This window comes from Pituophis catenifer, unplaced genomic scaffold, assembly GCF_029215685.1.
Source record: "Pituophis catenifer annectens isolate HBS135680 unplaced genomic scaffold, rPitCat1.0.hap2 SCAF_2, whole genome shotgun sequence".
NCBI classification, from domain to species: domain Eukaryota; kingdom Metazoa; phylum Chordata; class Lepidosauria; order Squamata; family Colubridae; genus Pituophis; species Pituophis catenifer.
This window is the reverse complement of record NW_027256882.1, coordinates 231,650,367-231,670,013: the sequence shown is the minus strand read 5'-3', so window position 1 is coordinate 231,670,013 and position 19,647 is coordinate 231,650,367.

Below are 19,647 nucleotides of genomic sequence, written 5' to 3'. Positions count from 1 at the left end.
TTTCCATTCCCACCCAACTCCAGGGGAAGGATATTGCAAAATCCTGATTTCCACCCTACTCTGGGGCCAGCCAGAGGTGGTATTTGCCAGTTCTCCAAACTACTCAAAATTTCCACTATCGGTTCTCCGAACTGTTCAAAATTTCCGCTACCGGTTCTCCAAAACCTATGAGAACCTGCTGGATTTCACCCCTGCCTTCAATGTATTACTTTAGTTGTTGAAATGCTTAAGTTATGGGGAAGTCATTAAGTCATGGGAAAGCAACAATGTCTTGTTCAGGTGAAATATTTACATGCTCCTAGTGCTCTCTTATCCAGGCATTGATACTTAATCTCAACAATGCTACAGTTTCAGGATTTTAAAAGACGATTTACAAATTACATGCTGGTATATCATTGATTATAAGAAGCCTAAAGAGGTTTTAGGTCCAAATCCTAAAATGAGTATCTAACTTCTTCGACAGTTATTATGACAATCATTTGTGTTCCTCAACCATGCCAAAATGTCATTCATACAGTTGTATGACATCCAAAATTCTGAAGGCCTAATAAGATTTAGCTTTCCTTCCCTATAAATAATTTAATCAGATTAATGACATTGTTCTACCTGAGGGATTCTGTAATTAGTAGATTAGTGAAGCAGCAAGCCAAGCTATCTACTATTAGCACCTGGAGGAATTTCTGTTGTCTTTGTTGGTGAATATGAATATTCCTGTCATGCAAACTGTAAAGATAATAACCCAGTGGCATTTTGTAAGCTATATAAATCCATGATTTCACATTAAATATTTAAACGCAGGAGGTGTTATTTGTTAAATGGGGACTGATAAAAAAAAAAGAAGGTTCAACCATTACTGATTTCTTTTTTTCAATCTCACTTGGCAAATCCCTCTTTGTGTGAAGATGCTTTATTTGTGTTTTATGCTTTACTTTTTAATTTTTCTTCCCCCTCAAGCTGTATATTCATTCAACTTCCTCTGAGATGGATTTCAGACTTTGCACGTAAAACACTTGAAATGTTTTTACAGAACATTTACCCTTTGCATATAAAAAGGAAACTCAAACTATAAGCATAAACAGATGCAATGCTGTTTAGGTGCCTCAATGCTTAGCAGATCACTGAAAAGTTTGAAAGTAGGACTGTCTAACACAGCTCCTGTTTGAAAAATCAGTTTACCTGTCAGCTTCCTGTATACCATACTAGACAACTCAGGACTCACTGAATTGAGGCTAATCTGCATGGCATGGCTGCAAAGGACTGGCAAAGAGTTTGCGAGATGGAAAGATTTACATGAGCAAGTTGCGACCTATCCTGCAAGATTCCCCATTTACTTTCTTTGTGCAAACTTTCCTAGAAGGAAGTTGCAAATCCCTCAGGCTCCCGCCATCAATCTTGGTACCATGATCCTCATAGATTCTTTCCATGCAAACTCCCAGGCTTCCCAATGCACTTGTGATAAGGTGTCAAGCTGTGGTAGGATATAATTTTTTTTACCACCGGTTCTGTGGGCATGGCTTGGTGGGTGTGGCAGGGGAAAGAATACTGGATAATCTCCATTCCCTCCCCACTCCAGGGGAAGGTTACTGCAAAATCTCCATTTCTTCCTGATCAGCTGGGACTCGGGAGGTGGAGAATAGATGGGGGCATGGCTAGTCAGAGGTGGTATTTACCGGTTTCCAAACTACTCAAAATTTCTACTACCAGTTCTCCAGAACTGGTCAAAACCTGCTGAATACCACCTCTGATGTCAAGGAACCTTGAACATGACTTCTGATTTCTTGTCTGCTTTTGGATCAGGCTTCCTTGTAGGAAGCTGGCAGTGAGGATCAGAAACCTTGTTTACTTCCCCCCCTCCTTTCCTTCCTCCCTCCCTCATCCTTCCTTCCCTCCCTCCCTTTCCTTCCTTCCTTCCTTCCTTCCTTCCTTCCTTCCTTCCTTCCTTCCTTCCTTCCTTCCTCCCGCCCTTCCCTTCCCCCTCCCTTCCCTTCCCCTTCCCCTTCCCTCTCCCCTTCCCTTTCTCCCCTCCCCTTTCCGTCCCTCCCTCCCTCTTCCAAATCAGTAACATAAATAATCAAGTACCTTCTGTGTAATCTTTTTTTGGGTTGAAATGATAGGGTGTTAAATTTACTTTATCTTCAATAGCTAGCTTATTTGCTCAATATTTGTATTAAAGTTTGGAGAAATGGAAAAATGTCTATGTATTAAAGTGTCATATGGGAGATAGTGAAAACTAGAGGTTGTAGGGTAAACATGGATGATGTGTGACAGTGGATCATAAGTGACCTTAAACTTCTTTTCTAGCGCAATTACCAAATTGTACAGTTTTACATAATCTTTTACATAAAAACCACAGTTTTTATTGTATGTCCTAAAATATATTGACCAAATTTAGAAATTAAGGAAAATGGCAAAATAACTTTCTCCTGTTCACATACACTTACACATACACACTCACAGATACAGAACATTTCAAATGACTAATACATTTTGTGTAATCACACTAAGACTTAGTCTCCCCATCCCACATTTCCCAAGTGAAGCTTCTGGCAAGGGGAAGTAGCTAATACCATACTAAACTGTGAGGAACAAAAGTCACTTAGCTTTTTTAAAATAAAAATATGTGAATTTTTCACTTGAAAGAGGGGTTATAAATTTTCAGGTGAAAACTGTGAAGCAAGAATCTTAGCTGGATAAAGGCCTCTGTTTTCAATAATTGCCACATCAGGCTAGAGTGAAACTGAGATAACTGATGACCTTTTGAAGTCCTCAGAATAAATTATGGTTTGTGTGCAAGAGAAGATAACACTGTTTAAAAGATTTATGTAACAGCTCTTCAAAGAGCCTGAGACATTAGCACACACTGTAATAAATGAGCCACAGTTTCATGTAGGGAATTATTTACATGAGAGGATCTTGGAATCTTATCCACCTGGTCATCCTACAGCTTCTGCATTCCCTGTTTAATCAAAGCAAGAAGGGAAACTTCTGAACCTGATCAATTTTCTAAGCAGCTATGGAAATGGTAATGATGGGCTAGGTGGTGATATGAATTAAGAAAGCTGGATAGCAATCAAAGGACTTGGCAAGGACTTCTTTCTTTAGGGAGATTGGATTGTGGCCTAAGCCTCCATTTACAGGACATATGTTGGAAAAGCAGTGCTGTCTCTTTCAACGAATTACAAGCCGCAGCTCTCTTCAAACTTCTAAGCTTCTTTGGTGGTCTTGCTAAGCAACTGCCACCCAAATACATCAGAGAGCCTTCCACCATATCAGAAAAAAGAGTTGGATGACTAAATAAATACTTATCATAGCAGGTGCCATGAGCACATCTGTTGCAGAAGCTCTATTTCTTACTGGATTGCAAATTATTTGCTAGCTCAGGACAAAACAGTTCTCGTAACTGAGCAGCGATTATATATGAAAGGTAACACAATAATAACACTTTTCTAAATTACAGAATTTGAAGATAGTCTGTAATTAGCCACCAGTAAGAGATAAAGAGGCCACTTTGTTTTCATAAGCCAAGAGGACATATCTTTGGGATAAACAATATACACATATGTAAAAAAAAACCCCAAACTTTAAATATATGTTGGGTAGTGATGTTAACATTTCTTTTCTTTTCTTTTCTTTTCTTTTCTTGCTTACAGAGAAAAAGAAAGGGAAGTTACAGGAAAAATCTCATCATATGAGTTTTTATAAGGAATCCTGTCAAAAATGTCTATATAGAACACAAATATTTGGAAGGAAATTCATTTCCATGGTTCAGACATAATTAAAATTGTATGAACTGTGACAGAGTGTTCAGCAAAGCTTGATTAGCCAGAAATAATTCACATGGGTTCTTGGAATTAAACAACAAACATTCTATCCATTACTGGATGGCTTATCATAAGCCTATGACTCATCCACCATGAGCAAAAATGAACTTTCTTCAATTCATATGCCCATGTATTCATTCTGTTGTTATTTTTATATAGAGCCAGTTTGGTCTAGTGGTTAAGGCACCAGGCTAGAAATCTGGAATTCAAGTCCCACCTTAGCCATGAAAGCCAGCTGGGTGATCTTGGGCCAGTCACTCTCTCTCAGTGCAACCCACAACAAGGTTGTTTTTGTTGTTGTTGTTGTTGTTGTTGTTGTTGTTGTTGGAAAAATAGGAGAAAGGGTGTTCACTACCTTGAGTTATTTGTAAAAACAATAAAGATGAAATATAATTAATTAATAAATATATTGATATAATGCCACTGGGAAAGCAAGTGGATTTGTGACTTCCACCCAAATAGAAAAGAGGAAAACTCCAGAAGGACATCTATTTTTTTTGCCCTTGTTAGGCATGTCTTGAGTACATGAGACTTGAACTGGATAAAGGATGGTGCTAGCCACACAGTAAGTTAAGTCATAAATTTATTTTGTCAAGCATATATAAGATAACAGGTAAAAGTATAAACATAATTTGGATCCATGAAAAGAGTAAATAAAAAGGAATATTAGGAGAGGGACGGTAGGCACGCTGGTGAACTTATGCACACCCCTTACAGATCTCTTAGGAATGGGGTGAGGTCAACAGTAGACAGTTTAAGGTTAAAGTTTTGGGGGTTTGGGGAAGAAACTACAGAGTCAGGTAGTGCATTCCAGGCATTGACCACTCTGTTACTGAAGTCATATTTTCTGCAATTGAGTTTGGAACGGTTTACCTTGTGTTTGTATCTATTATTTGCTTGTATATTGTTGTGGTTGAAGCTGAAGTAGTCATTGACAGGAAGTACATTGTGGCAGATAATTTTATGTACTATGCTTAGGTCAGACTGAAGTCGGCGTAGTTCTAAGTTGTCTAAGACCAAAATTTGAAGTCTGGTGGCATAAGGTATTTTATTGCGGTTAGAGGAATGATATTTTACTCTTCTCGTAAAATATATCTGGATTCTCTCAATTGTATTTATGTCCGATATACAGTGCGGGTTCCAGACAGATGAGCTGTATTCAAGAATTGATCCAGCAAATGTTTTGTATGCTCTAGTTAGTAGTACAACATTACCAGAGAAGAAGCTACACAAGATTAGCTTGTGTAAGCTAACTCTTACACAACTCTTAATGCCTTTTTGGCAATGTTGTTACAGTGGGCTCGGACACTTAGATCATTAGAAATGAATACTCCAAGGTCCTTGACAGAATGAGGGTCATCTACAAGGTCATATCCATCTAATTTGTATTTTATGTTTTGAATTTTTTTGCCAATGTGTAAGACAGAACATTTGTTAGTTGATATTTGGAGTTGCCACTTGTTAGACCAATCTGACAAATAGTCAAAGTCTTTTTGAAGGGTAGTTGTATTGTTGGTGGTGTTGAATAGTTTAACATCATCAGCAAAGAAAATACAGTTGCTTTTAATATGATCACAAAGTTCATTTATGTAAAGTATGAAGAGTGTTGGACCTAAGACACTGCCTTGGGGAACACTGCTATTAACATGTACAGGATTTGATAGAGCACTTCCTAGTTTGACCACTTGTTGTCTGTTTGACAGGAAGGCAGCTATCCTTTTATATAGGAATCCAGAAATGCCACAGGATTTTAGTTTTAGAAGTAATTTGTCATGTACCAGTGAATCAAAAGCTCTACAGAAGTCTATGTAAACTGTGTCTATTGCTTTGCCCTGATTGAGATGTGCAGTCCATATGTTTTTCCAATGTAGTAGTTGTAGATTACAGGATAATTTTTTTCTGAAACCGAATTGTTTGTTAGAAAGTAGGTTGTTTGTCTCTAGGTGTAGTGTAATAGATTGGTTAATGATTGATTCCATGACTTTGCAGGTGACTCAACATAAAGAGATTGGTCTGTAATTTTCAACTAGGCTAGGGTCTCCCTTTCTGAAGATAGGGATGGCCCTGGCTTGTGACCATTGGTAGGGCAAGGTGCTGGTACTGAAATTATTTTTCAAAAAGTATGCTTAGAGGTTCTGCAATTGCAGTGGAAAGCTTTTTTAAGAAGTATGCACGTAGTCCATCAGGTCCAATAGATTTAGATTGCGTAGTGCCTTTTCAACATTGTCTTCTGTAAAATCAATATGTATAAGATCACCGTAATCGTTGTAATTGTCTGTAGTATGACTGGGAAATATTGGGTATGTGTTATTGCTGTTTACAAAGACTCAACCAAAAAACATGTTAAAGAGATTGGCTTTAATGGTTTCATCAATATAATCTTCATTGTTTGGTCCTTTTAGGGGTGGGATGGATCTTGAGTCTTTAAGTTTGTTGTTTACAAAATTATAGAAGGCATGGGTGGATTTTGTGCATAGAAGGTTTTCTTCTTGCTTGATGTGATAATTGGTGCATTCAATCTTTATTTGTTGGCATAAATTTTTATTGCGGTTTTTGAAGTTAGCTACATAGTTTTGTTTTGTTTTTTCTGGATTGTATTTTCCTTATTGTTATTGGTAGTTTATTTTTTCTGGTTTTGTGAGGTATTAATGGTATGTAAAGTTTAATGATTCTTTTGAGTTCACGCAAGAAAATGTTGTAATGGTCATCAGCAGTATTACAGCCAGAGGATAGATTTTGCCAATCAAGATATGAGAGTTCATTGTCTATGAGATCGTAACTGGCTTTTTTAAAGTTATAACTGGGAATCCCATCATTATGATTTTTGAGAGGGTATAAATTGAGACAAAAGTCAATCATGCTGTGGTCGCTGTTGGAGAATGGTTCTTTTATTTGTAATCCACAAATAGAATTTAAACTGTTGCAGAAGATGAGATTAAGGCAGTTGTTGAGTCTAGTGTTGTTAGCTACTAGTTGATCAAGTCCCAGATTAGTTACAGTATTGTACAGGGTTGCATGCAAAGGTTCAGTTGTACATTCATTTAGGATCCAATTAATAAGTGGTAAATTAAGGTCACCAAGAAAGATTATTGGGTGTGGGCAAGAGGCTGCCCAGGTTAGTAGTGAAGTTAACTTGTTTGCATGTTCGATGTTGTAATCTGGGGCTCTGTAATAAAGTAAGAATCAAAGTGTGGTATTGAAGGACAGGTTGCAGACGATGGTCTCAGGAAGAGCAAATTCGCATGTAACTTGAATATTTTTTAGATGTAGGGACTTTTTGTAGAAGATAGCAACACCACTTCCTCTACGGATTTCATGATCTGACCAGTAAATATGATAGTCTCTTACTCTAATAATGGAGTCAGGGAGGGATGTATTTAGCCAAGTTTCACAGACAAATATAATGTCGAATATAGCCGTATTTAGTAAGAGGAGGAATTCAGGTATTTTATTTGCAAGGCTTCTTGCATTAAGTAACTTGCATTTAAGGTCGGTAGTAGTTGTTATAGAGGAAGTTTGGGGCGTGCATGCCTAGTTTTGGATGATGGAGTTGGATGGAGGAGGATTGGGTGTTAGGATGTGGGTTGTGGGATTTTCTTTTGATACAGTCGGCACGGTATTCGATGTATAAGTCAGTATGTCCTTGTTCTTGACGTCCTTTAAGTTCTGATTGGAGTTCACGGGAGCGGATTCTTTGCAATATGGATAAGTCTGGACATGAGCGAAGTTTGTTATGGCTGATGTTGGTTTTGGCGATTGAATTTATTGTATGAATGAATATGCGTTTGATGGACTCATTTTTGCAAATAACTGCAAAATCGTGGAGCTACCGAGCCATCGTTGTATTTGAACTCAGGGCCATCTCTTGAAATTTTGATGATGTCATCAGGGGAGATTTATTTATTTATTTATTAGTTCAATTTATATGCCACCCTTCTCCGGAGACTCAGGGCGGTTTACAATGCACTTATAGCAATAGCCTTCATTCTTTTGTATATACCTGCTTATTAAGGTTTTTGGCCCCCCATAAGCAGTGTTATATTTTATACAAAGTCAGCTTATTGCCCCCACAATCCGGGTCCTCAATTTACCTACCTCGGAAGGATGGAAGGCTGAGTCAACCTTGAGCCTGGTGAGATTTGAACTCACACTAATTGCAGGCAGCTGGCAGCTAAGTGCTACATAACAGCACTTAGTCTGCTGCACTACCAAGGCTCTAATGAGATGTTTGGTTTATTGGAGTTTCTTATAATGTTGCGAACCTTTGTGATATCATCAGATTCGTCGTTGTCATCCAGGCCAAATAAAATAGCATTTTGACATTTTTGTTCACGTTCAATGGTGTCTTTGATAAATAAGGATATATTATTTGCTGGGTTGATGGTTACTTGTGGTTATTCTCTCCAACTGCCACAGTTGTATTCTCACTTATATGAATGGAAGTAGATTTGCCTATGTGAATTGAAACCCTAATCAAGCAGGTTTAGCCGGACTTTTTTGATCGGCAAGATCTGAAAATGATTGAAAGAAAGAGAGGTGGCATTCCCTCAATGGAATGTACAATTATGTGAGAACAGAATTCTAAATCATGCAGAGAGCTTCTATGCATAAAGCAATTTCCCCCTTTCGTAATTCCACCTTTGAATGAATGAAAACGAGCACCTTTTGATGATGATGAGTACATGACAGAGGAAATGAGGAGATGCTGTACATATCTCCTTCAGTGAAGTATCATCTCACATTCTTCTTCACTCAGACTCTTAGTTGTTCTTTTTCTTTTAGAAGATCTTTGTACAGTTTTGCCATCTTCAGTAATGGAGCTTAACTGGCCTCCAGCTGCATTTACTGTAACATCCATTTTTTTTTTCTTGATGTCTACCTAAAAGTTATCGGCTGAATATTGGGAAACTGTTGGCTTCTTGTTTCAGCAAGATTGCTGGAATGATGTTTCCCTCCCTCCCAAAGACCTTGCTCAGGAGAGTTGTTTCTTATTGTCATTCGTTATTTTATACTGGGAGTATTGCTTTTGCTTCTTTCCAAAAGTTCTTGCTTGGAGTCATTTGTTTCCCATTGCTAACGGCACTTAAACACCAGCAATCTGGAGCTGTATTTATTATAAGGAGAAAATATTGCTTAGAATGAAGGAGATGAAGGCATGTATATATGTCTTCATATATGTGCACAGTTGTTTGCATTGTGCCTGATCTGGATGGGGAGAAACAGGCTCAGACTCAACCCTTCCAAGACCGAGTGGCTGTGGCTTCCAGCATCCCGGTATAGTCAGCTGGTGCCATCACTGACTATTGGGGGTGAATCTTTGCCCCCCACAGAGAGGGCTCGCAATCTGGGCATCCTCCTGGATGCACGGCTGTCTTTAGAAGAGACTTGACGGCTGTGACTGGGAGGATTTTTCATCAGGTTCACCTGATTCGCCAGTTACGTCCCTTTCTGGATCGGGACTCTTTACGCATGGTCACTCGTGCCCTCATTACCTCCTGCCTGGACTATTGTAATGCTCTCTACATGGGTCTCCCCCTGAAGAGCACTTGGAGGCTCCAACTGGTCCAGAATGTGGCTGCGCGGATGGTTATGGGCGCAACTCGTTGCGCCCATGTAACACCCCTCCTGCGCGAGCTGCACTGGCTCCCAGTGGTCTTCCGGGTGCAATTCATAGGCATAGGACCAGGGTATTTATGGGACCACCTTCTGCCACCACCAACCTCCCACTGACCAGTTCGCTCCCACAGAGAGGGACTCCTCAGGGTGCCATCGGCCAAATTATGCCAGCTGGCGACACCCAGGAGGAGAGCCTTCTCAGTGGAAGCTCCTGCCCTTTGGAACAAACTGCCCCCGGAAATACGTACAATCTCTGACCTCCAGGTTTTTCGCTGTGCCCTCAAGACCCTACTGTTCCGACAGGCAGGCTGTCTATTTAAGTGGTTTTTAAATTGGAGTTTTAACTTGGGGGTTTTAAATTTTGGCTGAAACTGTTTAATTGATTTTAGTTACTTTTAATGATGATGTCTGTATATTTATGTTTTTAAATTGGCTGTATACCGCCCTGAGTCCTTCGGGAGAAGGGCGGTATATAAATAAAATTAGCATAACATAACATAACATAACATAACATAACATAACATAACATAACATAACATAACATAACATAACATAACATAACATAACATAACATAACATAACAAGAACTGGCACCAGATGTGGCCTTGGGAATGAAAAGATTGGTCATCCATGCTTTATTGGTATAGTTTTTCAGCAATTTTGGAACTTCTCCAAATATGGCCAATGTCCATCCACTTGCTTTTGCCTCATTTGCTATTTAGGTTCCTCTGTCCTTTACCAGTTTCTGAATAAGTGGTTGAATACAGTGGAATTCCTGTTTGCCGTGCATGAAAACCTACCTTTTTGTGACTATTTCTTCTTCAGTAGAATATATGGTTTATTTCATCCAAAGAACAAATTTTGAATAATTTAAAGTCATGCTATACTAAATCAAATATAATTAATAAGATATAACTTTTTGGTTTTCACCTGGACATGTAATTAATGGGGGAGAAATTCAAGGTAACAATTCTGCTTGATAGAATCATGCATAGTTATTTGGATTAGGTAATAATCATATAATTTACAGTATATACTAAACAATTTAAAGTTCTGAATCTGATATGTCACAATTCAACTTTCCACCATCTTTGAGAAGTCAGTAAGTGTCAGAGTGGCAATCAGCCCCGTTACCTTCCTGGGGTAATTGCCTGAGTTAGAGGTGAATCGTGGCATTCTCCTTGTGTATACTTTTGCATGAAAATAAACCCGAAGATATGTTTTCTAAGAAAAACTCATTTATTTGTTATAAAGAAAATAAAACATCTCACTAATCTAAATTAGTTACATCTTGGCAACTTTCCCGGCCACCTCTTCTGGCCGGACCTCTCTTGGAAGGAGAACAAAGGAAAGTTATTAGAAGAAAGTGAAGGAATGCAGACATGCGCAGTTAGCTTAAAGATAAGAAACTTGGCAAGCTACGGTAAGTCTGACAGTTCAAAAATATGAGCTCATCTGGTAAATACAAAAACACAGTGACAGTAAGAAGTCTGAGGTTTTTAGGCCAGAGTGAATAGTTCAGCAGTCATTCAAGTCATCTTCAAGACCACCAAAGATCTCATTAACTCATGAAAGGGCAGGAAAAAAACAGTGAGTTTGAAGAACCACACTTATAAAAGACACTTAGAACTTTACACTGGAAGTGAATAATCAGCTATCTTGTTTGACTATATTCTTATTCACGATAAAGATGTTTTCTCAAACTTAAATAGTTACAAAGCCTTTGTAAGTCCTAGACTAGAAAATGAGTTTAGCAATTTTTGGAATTTATTTTTAAGACTTGGCCAGGAAATCTAGAACTTTTTAAAAACACAGTGCTTAGATTAGTAGGTCAAAGGAAAGCTGTGGATGTGTGTATTGATACTTCAGTAAGGGATTTGATAACATTGACTGCAACCTCTTCCATGATGAAATGGATCAGTGTGGGATGGATGGTCCCATTATCAAATGGATTCAAAATTGGTTGAGCAACCATATCCATTATGTGAAATTCGTTCACATAATGGGTTTATGTTTACATGAAGGGTGGCATGCAGTGGTTCTGCCCTGGACTCAGTGCCCTTCAACATGTTCATAAATGATTAGGAAAGGTTGGTCAATTGAATGACTCCATTTTGTACATGAAGGGCATTGAGTTGTTCATACCTAGAGCAAGAGGCGTCAGCGGATAGAAAATGCAATCAAGCAATAATGGGAAGACACGATTCTGGAACACAACACCAATTTATAGGATTTAAGAAATACTTCAATAGCTACACAATAATAGGCAGAAGAAATTATGTGATCTTTATATATAGAAGCCTTCTAGTGTTCTACCTTGGATATAAAATGAGGAAACCTAAGGAAATTTCACACAAATAAGTTCTTATTGTTGGACCTCCCTTGTTGTATTGCAGTCTGTGAGTTGCAGAAGCAGATGCAGTTCAGTAAATCATGAAAAATGACTATATTTGCCTTTAGTATCAATCCATGAGTGAAAACTGTCCAAATTTCTGATGTGTATTATTAAAGAGACCCTCTCTATCTATATTGCCCAAAATTAGAGTAATTTTAAGCATTGCAGTAAACCATCTGGTCCAGAATAAAAATAAAAGAAAAAAAAAAGAAAAAGAAAAGAAAAAGAAAAAAAAACATGTTCATAAATGAGGTAGATGACAAGACATAAGGGCTCCTCGTCAAATTTGCTGGGTAGAGAAATTGCAGGTTCAAGGTTCAAAAGGATCTTGAGATTGGATCGTATCCAACAAGTAGTTCAGTGGTGAGATATATAAGATACTACACTTAGAAAAAAAGAACTGATTCTCAAGTACAAAATAGGTGGTAACTGGCTTGACAATAATACTTCTGAGGAAGATTTGAGTGTTCTGGTAAACCACAAATTGAACTTGAGCCAGCAGTGTGCTGCAACTGCCAAAAGTGTGAATGCAACCTTGGGCAGCATCAACAAAGGTACAGTATCAACAGCATGGGAAGTTATAGTTTTGCTCTATGTTTTTACTGGTCAGACGGCATTTAATTCTGTACACAAGAAGGAGGCTGAGAAGAGTGATAAAGAGTGTAAGGGATTTGGATGCTAAATTAAATGCTGAATGATTGAAGGAACATGGCATACTCACCCTAAGGAAGAGAAGCATAAGGGAGGAAGAGATAGCAGTCTTGCAATTTTTGAAAGGTATCAAAGGGAAGAAGGTATGGATGTATTCTTCTCCCAAGAGTAGGATTAGCACCAATGGCTGGACAATTTACAGAAGGAGTGTGGCTTTCTTCCCTGGCTTTCTTCCCTGGCTTGACACTTCTTGCTTTTCAGGTTCACTGGATACATAATAGTGATCCCACAATTAAGGAGGAGATCCCAACTCAAAATAATGAAGAATTTCTTGACCAAGAGGTACTACTGTAGAATTTCTTGGAGTTGTGGGTGTTCTATCCGTAGAGGTTTTTGAGCAAATATTAGAAAGCTGTTTGTCTGAGATGGTATAAAGAGTTTTACCCTAGGCAGTGGATGGATTACAAAATTCTTCCAATGCCACAATTTCAGAAACAAACAACTAGGACAACAACAAAAAGGAAGCTTCACTACTATCAGCATGTTATGGTATCAGGAGCTCATAATAAATTCTTCAAGATGTGAATACAGTTCTCTAATCATCTGTTTAAATTCATTCTCCATCTGGTGGTTTTTGTTTTTGTTTTGTATTATCTTAACCATGAGATAAGAATTCGGGTTACATTATATCTATATAAACTAGGGACACGATGGCTCAGAGGCTAAGACGCTGAGCTTGTCGATCGAAAGGTTGGCAGTTCAGCGGTTTGAATCCCTAGTGCCGCGTAACGGGGTGAGCTCCCGTTACTTGTCCCAGCTTCTGCCAACCTAGCAGTCTGAAAGCACATAAAAAATGCAAGTAGAAAAATAGGGACCACCTTTGGTGAGAAGGTAACAGCATTCCGTGTACCTTTGGCATTTAGTCATACTGGCCACATGACCGCAAAGACGTCTTCGGACAGTGCTGGCTCTTCGGCCTTGAAACAGAGATGAGCACTGCCCCCTAGAGTTGGGAACGATTAGCACATATGTGTGAGGGGAACCTTTACCTTTACCGTTATATCTATATGAAATTCATTGCAATTAATGCCTGGGATTTTCTCTCTCCTTTCAGCGTTCCCCTCAGCCAAAGATTGAGATTAAATCTTTTGTCATAATATAATATTCTTTTCTTTCTGTAATCAGTTGTTTGGTTTGCTTTCAAAGCTACTTTTCGGTTCTTTTTCTTCTGGAAAAAGAACCGAACAGAAGCAGCCAGTATTTCATAACATATTTAGGAAACGCTCCTGCTGCAATTTATATGAAGATATATTTACAAATAGATGCTCTTCTTTGATTTTGCATTAGTCAAGATCTGTGCTATAAATAGAGGGGGAGGGGGTGTCTGGTTTGGGCCCTTTCCTTTCCCAGCCATACTTTTCATGATGGCAACTTCATTTGACTACGTCCCTCCCTCTGTTTTAATGTTGGGTTGCGCAGCAACCTCAAACCACTTCAGTGAGACTACTTCAAGTTAAGCAGCTTGAAAAGTGTGGCTTTCTTCCCTGGCTTGACACTTCTTGCTTTTCAGGTTCACTGAATACGTAATAGTGATCCCACAATTAAGGAGGAAACCGTTTCCAACAAACAAGTTGGCTGGACAACAAGAATGATCTCTAAGCAATGATAGAACATTAGTTCAAAGAAATCCCAAGCCAGGCCCCTTATCGCTTGCCACAGGGATGATAGTTAGCATTCCCACCCTTGCTAATCAGCCTGTTTATCTGTGAGGCATTATGAAGTAAATATTATCACAATCTCTTTGAAGTCGAGACAGATGGGTGCCTTGAGCCAAGCTACTGAGGTAATGATCTTTCACGCTTACAGGAAGCTGCTTGCCTGCTTTCAATGATCTGGGAGCGAAGGAGGGGTGGGGGGGGGTTAAGGGTGGAATGGAGAGACCAGCCTCATAATCACCTTCAGACAAGCCTGGAAGCCCATGGGGAGTTGAGTCAAACCTCCACCTCTGGTAAAGAAGGGAGCCAGAGTTCAGATCCAGGAATGCAGACTGCTCCCTCTATATCTTCTCCACTTTCAACAAACTTCACAAACAAGCCAAACTCTAGCTCAGCCAAACAGTATAAAGCAGATGTTACAGTTTGCACCACTTCGGTAGAACCCGATTGTTAACTTTCTGAGCAATTTGGCAAACTGGTTGTTGGAAGAAACCATTAGGGCAGAGAACCGGTTGTTAAATTACTTGAATCCCACCACTGCACAAGTCTATTCTGTCCCTCGTTTTAATATGCTTCCCAAATCTTAATACCTAATTGTGACTGCTTGGTCCCCAACTTCTTAACCTTTTTGCTGGCCACTGAGTGACCATCTCTTTGTTACCTTGCACCATACTCTTGTTCACATCTCCAGCTGTGCCGCTTTGTCACTTTCAAATAAATAACAGATTGTTTGCCTGCAGAATGGCCTATCCTTGCCTTCATTAAATTCCTCTTTGGAAATCTCAATTGGCCTTGCATTGAATTATGCCATCCATGACCTGGAGCACAAGGCCACTTTCTTCTTCATCTACAGCCAAAACCTAGTTCATAATTAATATTGCAAGCAGGGTTATTTCGTCATGATCTGTAGGATGTCTGGCAACCGATTCAGATAGCTTCTTCTGATATAGTAATTATGTGGACAATGCAGAGTATTCAAGTTAAGTGCCTCACATTTTCATCTTATGACTTTATCTTATTATTACAAATCAACTGCTTGGAAGAAGAAATCCACAAGTTGCCCCTGTGGCTGGTATCTATAATCCTTAGATCACCCTTAATGTAAGAATTCCAAATGTTATGTTTGGGATTAGAGAGAAAAGCAATGGAGACAGGAAATGTGATGTACTGTACTTCCTGTTCTGTTTGATGGCATCTGTGTTGTGTCCAAAGCTGCTCTTAATGAAAACAAGTGCATTCTCCAGGATCATAAAGTAAACAGTTTGGATTTGACTCCCAAATTATACCATATTATCTTAACAAAGGCAGAGAAAGAAAGCTGGGAGAAAAAAGACGCTCATTCTAAGACTTTGTTTTGAGCTCTCTAGAAGTTGATTTATATTAGCCCCATTTCACCGTGTCTCTGTACTTACATAAGAGCACCAGCTGCCCTTCACATCCTAACTGTCTGGATTAGTCAGGCAACCAACCACCTGATTAGCAATGAAGCTGCAAATTAGCAAATGAATACTGAAATGTTTTTAAGGAGGCACAGAATGTGAGGCTTTGCAGAAATACTATATCTGCCCTTTGGCGGTTATATTCACCAATATGTTTTGTGATGAAAAGGGAAGCTTTGCAAACGACTAAACTGAGATGGGAGGAGGCGAATCATCCTTGAATTTTCTTCTTAGAAATGCCACTCATTTGCCTAATGTCATTTTTTTTTTAATTAGAAGATACACATATGACTTAATCAAGCCCATCTCGGGGAATTGCGCATGTATTAATGATTTTAGCACTCAAACACATTATTAAGGGATTTGTGCTAAGTACCCAAAACAAAACAGAATAATTTTGCTTGCTATGTTTAACTTACTGAGAAACAGCTCATGGCTTGTTTTTCTACTTAGCACATTTAAGAATGCAACAGCTTAGCATTCACTATCAATTTTTACTTGTACACAGTCTCAAAGCAGTACTAGAGTAATTCAGCCACGGGGCTATTAACATTGTCATAGATCTTTAAGAAAAGGTAATTTAGATATGATTAAAATCAGCTCAAAAACAAGATGTCTATTCAGACAATCAGAGAAGCATGTGAATAAACCACAAAATAATAATAATCCCCCAGGAAGACATTACCTTAACATGATTGTGGGGATTGCTTGCTCCAAGGAGAACGAGAGCTATATCAGAGGTTCAACCATACTGGATAGGCTTCATCAGAGGAGGCTGATGAAGAGTATCTCTCACCTAAATTACTAAATTACATAAATTGCATTATTCTTCAATATCTTCATAAACGACTTAGATGAGGGAATAAAAAGGGAACTCATCAAATTTGCAGATGACACTAAACTGGCACGAATGTTCAACATCCCAAATGACAAGCTCAGGATCCAAAAAGATCTTGACAAACTTGAACAATGGGCCCTATTCAACAAAATGAATTTCAATGTGGACAAAGCAAAGTTTTACATTTAGGCAGGGAAAATCAAAGGTATAAGTCAGGGGTGGGTCCTACTTACCTTTACTACCGGTTTGCAATGGGGCTGCACGCAGAAGCATTTTGATGATGTCGGTGTCGGTGGGCGGAGCCTCCCGCCGGTTTTACGGTTTTACGAACCAGGGGCAACCCACCACTAGTATAAGTACAGATTAGGTGAGACCTGGCTCAAAAACAGTAACTGTGAGAGGGACCTTGGAGTCTTAGTGGATGATCACTTGAATATAAGACAGCAGTGTGCAGCAGCAGCCAAAAAAGCTAATAAAATCCTGGGTTGTATAAACAAAGGTATAGAATCAAGATTACGTGAAGTACTAGTATCACTTTATAAAATACACCTGGAATACTGCAACCAATTTTGGTCACCATACTACAAAAAAGATGTTGAGACTTTGGAAAGAGTTCAGAGAAGAGCAATTAAGATGATCAAAGACCTGGATTTTGGTTTGGCTAGTCTAAAGAAAAGAAGAATTAGGGATGACATGATTGCAATATTCCAATATTTGAGGGGCTGCCACAAGAAAGAGAGGGTCAAATTATAAGCACCAGAGGGCAGGATAAGAAACAATGGTTGGAAACTAATCAAAGAGAGAAGCAACCTGGAATTAAGCAGAAACTTCTTAACAGTGAGGACAATTATCCAGTGGAACAACTTGCATCCAGAAATTGGTGGCACTCCATCACTGCATGTTTTTAAGAAGAGTCTAAATGGTCCCTTATCTAAATTGGTATAGGTTCTCCTGGTTGAGCAGGGGGCTGGACTAGAAGACCTCCAAGATCCCTTCCAGCTTATTCTATTCTATTCTATTCTATTCTATTCTATTCTATTCTATTCTATTCTATTCTATTCTATTCTATTCTATTCTATTCTATTCTATTCTAATATGGTAAGATGTAATTTATAGACATCCGTACTGGATCAGTCATCACCTGGGTCAACAAGGTCCACCCTAGGTCTTGGATATCTGGTGACAAATGGATGACAGGACTCTAAACTATTGACTGAGCAACCAGGACCAACAGCTGCATATATATTGGAAGAAATGTTATTTAGCTGACTCAAGCATCTGAAACATTGACAAAATCACCACCAGTCAATTGCAAAAGGAACCCTTAAATGGAACATGTTATATCCTGCAACTATACCTTTAACACCATCAAACAACAACATTTGTCTATTCCAAGACACCATTAGAATTATTATCTGGAGTCAAACTGAACTGGACAGTTTGGATTGAAAACCAAGAAAACTGATGACTATTCATTATACATTATATCCCCATAAGGATATTGGTAGATTATAAATTGTCCTGTAGAAATGGAGGCAGAGATTTACTTCAAGTTAAACAAACTGTCAAAGAAGAAAAGGATGCATTAGCTGATTATGTAAAAGATAGCCAAGAACAAGCATTGATTCAAGTTAAAAATTGGAACTTATTGAATATACAGGAAACAAAACATATTGTTTTGAAATATTGAAATAACATAATAAAAATGTGAACTGGCAAGACTGGCAGGGGAAAACATTACATGATCTACAAAAGACAATCTTTCTACGAAAGATCAACAGGGAGTGTATAAAGATAAAACCTGGCAATAACTTACACTGAAACATTAAACAAAGAAACTGAAGGCTTGATTTTGGCTGCTCAGGAACAAGCTACTTGAACTATTGCAGTCAAGGCCAGAACTGAAACTGATTCAAAGTGCAGATTGAGCAAAAATGAAGAAGAAATAATGGATCATATAATCAGCTCATGCAAGAGTGAACAAACTGATTATAAGGAATAACATAACACAGTCATCAAAACTATTCACTGGAACATCTGTAAGAATTACCATGTGCCAATAACAAAACATGGGTGGAACACATAGTTGACAAAGTACTTGAAAAGAAACAGGTTATAATACTGTAGAATTTCCCAATATAAACTGATAAAGTCTTGAGTCAAAGCACATCAGATTTAACTGTGATTGAACAGAAGAAAGTGTGGATAATTGATGTGGCAATACCAGGGGATAGTAGAATAAAAGTCAGACAATTGATGATTATCACAAAATCAAAATTGAAATATTATGGCATAAATGGCCACATTCTAATCAAGTTAAAATTGGGGATAACCATAATTTCTTTTGACCAGTCTCAGGTGTGTTTATTAATGTAGCATTTTTCTTAGAAATATTTTGTAATCTTTAGCAATATTTGAAGTTCTCTCCACTCAGTATCACTTCCGAAACTGTATCAGAGAATATCAATTTGCAGCTGACCAGTACCATCTTGTGGTCTTTATGGAGCACAGTATTTCCTTTCAGTTTTTTCTCTTTTATCTAAATTATCAAGTTTTTTTCTGCCTATGCGAAATTGTTTAATTTATCTTTTTTTCCAACATTGAATATTTGCATTTTAATGCAAAGCATTTTCATTAAGAAAAAAGGACTTTCATACATTTTTCTTTCTTTCTTTTTTTTTTTATAATGAAATTTCATTTTGTTTATCTCTTGTGAGACTGGACCTTTTCTATTTCCCACAGCTCTACATATACATCCAGATAGTTACCTTATATAAATTATTTTACTTTTTTTTCATTTTGACATATTAATAAGCAGAAAAGTAACATGGGTTATGAGAGTCCTGACTCTCTCATATACTAGAACAATCCAAAGCATCTCCTGGACGATAGGTGATGGCAGTAAAAAGCACCTTTTCACTAGTCCAAAGATGAATACAATGATAAGATGTAAGCTCAGAGGGCTCCTAGAAGAGAAACGTTGAGACTCCATAATTCTATCCTATAGGCCAGGAGTCTCCAACCTTGGCAGCTTTAAGACTTCTGGACTTCAACTCCCAGAATTCCTCAGCCATTATTTTTTATTTTTTTCTTTGTAATAGTTTTTTTACCTTTGTATTTGTAAATTTTAATAAATTTATATTATACATTTATATTATGTAATATTTAATTA